The sequence below is a fragment of the Coptis chinensis genome, chromosome 2 (assembly GCF_015680905.1).
Source record: "Coptis chinensis isolate HL-2020 chromosome 2, ASM1568090v1, whole genome shotgun sequence".
Classification (NCBI taxonomy): domain Eukaryota; kingdom Viridiplantae; phylum Streptophyta; class Magnoliopsida; order Ranunculales; family Ranunculaceae; genus Coptis; species Coptis chinensis.
Window position 1 is genome coordinate 63,034,270 of NC_141457.1, and position 2,785 is coordinate 63,037,054.

Genomic DNA, 2,785 nt, shown 5'->3' on the forward strand with positions numbered 1-2,785 from the left:
GTTACCACGTTTAGCTTTGTCAGTCTAAGTTTGAACACTTTTACGCTCGCTTAGTTCGTTACTATTGCTATGACAAAATCTGACGAAGTTCCACGTTTAGTTTCGTCAGTCTAAGTTTGAATGCTTTTACGCTCGCTTAGTTCGTTACTATTGCTACGACAAAATCTGACGAAGTTACCACGTTTAGCTTCGTCAGTCTAAGTTTCAACGCTTTTACGGTCGCTTAGTATGTTACTATCACTACAACAAAATCTGACAAAGTTACCACGTTTAACTTCGTTAGTCTAAGTTTGAACGTTTTTACGTTCGCTTAGTCCATTACTATCGCTACGACATAATCTGATGAAGTTACCACGTTTAACTTTGTCAGTCTAAGTTTGAACGCTTTTACGCTCGCTTAGTCCGTTACTATCGCTACGACAAAATCTGATGAAGTTACCACGTTTAGCTTTGTCAGTCTAAGTTTGAACGCTTTTACGCTCGCTTAGTTCGTTACTATTGCTACGACAAAATCTGACGAAGTTACCACATTTAGTTTTGTCAGTCTAAGTTTGAATGCTTTTACGCTCGCTTAGTTCGTTACCATTGCTACGACAAAATCTGACGAAGTTACCACGTTTAGCTTCGTCAGTCTAAGTTTCAACGCTTTTATGCTCGCTTAGTATGTTACTATCACTACAACAAAATCTGACGAAGTTACCACGTTTAACTTCGTCAGTCTAAGTTTGAATGTTTTTACGCTCGCTTAGTTCGTTACTATCGCTACAACAAAATTTGACGAAGTTACTACATTTAGCTTCGTCAGTCTAAGTTTGAACGCTTTTACGCTCGCTTACTCTAATTTTGCCAAGTTACGTTAGCATTGGGGGCATTTTTCTCTACGTGGAGGCATCTCGTTCTATTCAATTTCAACTACATAAATCAACAACATTGTCAGTTTTCTGCAGGTATGTTATCTGACACAACAACAATATTCAATAGCAAACTCATACTTTATTTTTATTTTTCATTAAAAGAAGTTCAGCTCTATGGTATTACATTCACACAATCACATAATCATTGGTTTTTGGGAAAATCCAATGTTTCCTTACCAATTTTTCGCTTCTACAACTCGTACAAATCTTTCCGTTCCAAGTGAAACTATCTGCCCGTTTCATTATTTTTTCTAAGGCATTATGTCGATCTTTCTGACAGTATTTGTTCTCAGGCATTGTGCCGATCTTTCTACGAGAAATTTTCCGAGCGAAAATTTTCGTCAATTTCATTATTTTATTAAAGGCATTGTGCCGATCTTTCCGACAGAATTTTTTTTGACGGCTTTATTATTTTTTCTAAGACATTGTGCCGATTTTTCTATACGAAATTTTCCGAGCGAAATTTTTTGACAGTTTCGTTAATTTTTTTTCTAAGGCATTGTGCTGATATTTCTACAAGAAATTTTCTGAGCGAAACTTTCCGAGTAATACTTTCCTTCAGCTTCATTTTTTTTTCTAATGCATTAAGCCAATCTTTCTGAGCACAACTTTCCAAGTTAAACTTTTCGTCAGCTTCATTATTTTTTCTCAACGAAACTTCTGTCAGCTTCTTTAATTCGTCTATGGCATTCATTGACATCTGCATGAAACCTTTCTCCGTAAACTCTTTGTGAATATATTGCTCGTAATACCGCTGTTTCTCCATGCGGCGAAAATTCGCATTACGTCAACTTTTTAAACGACAACTTTCTCCATCTTATTTATTTTTTATTTTTTACAAGGCATTGAGATCTTTCCGTTCGAAACTTTTTTCGCAGACTTTTCGTCAATATCCATCTTCTTCATCTTCTTCGGCAGCCCAAATTCAATTTTGATCAAAACCCAACAATTTGAACTTAAATATCCTAGCAGATCCAATTTGAAACTAATCAATCCTGATCTAGATTATGTCGGTCAATCTTTAGTTGCATATCCAATTCGAAATTACTGACATCTCACAGTAGAGAGAAATTCCAGTAGACTTAGTTGTAAAAACCACGCTCTGCTATCTCGTCCAACTAGACACAAGCTTCCAAAGTCAAGATTCCCTCGCTCAGCCTCTCTGTCCTTCTCACTATGGTCCCGACTCCCATGCCTTCCCTCTCTCCGTTCTCTTTCCTTATCTCTGTTTCCACCACTTTTATCCATGTCACCATCACAAGCTCTTAATTCATACGCCTGGTTCTCTCGCCTTCTTATCTAAGTCTTGATTCACCAGAACGCTTTCTTCCAACTTGGTATGCAGCAGCCATGGCTTTGGTTCCTCCAACCTTTCGTTCCCGTTCATCATCTGCAAAATAGGATGACACAGCTAGTAAACTATTGGTGCAGAAATCTGAACTATTTGCCACACCCCAAATTTATACTCGTCCACAATCTGGCATAGAAGCTTCATCCTCATCATTTTAGCAAGGGCAATGGCAAATTGGCAATGATGGAGCCAAGAAGAATAACACCTCCAGTTATGACCGCAAGAGTAAGAGATGCATTGGCTCCAAACCTAAGTACTTTGGAAATCATTGGACCACAGAAGATGAGGACATCCCAGTAAATTTTTGGAATAACGGAATGGCCAATGCCATAATCAAGTGAGGCCTATATTTATTATTCAAGATTGTTTTCCATGTCTGGACGCTCTCCACAATTAATCTTTTTACTTCCAACAAATCATTGAGCTCTTCAACAATGTTATATGTGCCACGAACAAATTGGAGCTCTACTTTTGCTTCCTTAATTTCCCGACGCGATCTTTAAACTAGGCTCAAGAGGAA

At 37.8% G+C, this 2,785-nt stretch overlaps 1 long non-coding RNA gene across 1 annotated transcript; it reads right to left on the reverse strand.

The window, feature by feature from the left end:
- Positions 1–826: 826 nt before the first annotated feature.
- On the reverse strand, positions 827–2,305 carry LOC147517074 (uncharacterized). The gene is made up of 3 exons (XR_015213801.1): positions 1,963–2,305; positions 1,387–1,899; positions 827–1,331 (listed from the first exon to the last, which is right to left on the reverse strand). It is a non-coding gene; the product is annotated as an uncharacterized LOC147517074 (long non-coding RNA).
- Between the last annotated feature and the right edge of the window lie 480 nt (positions 2,306–2,785).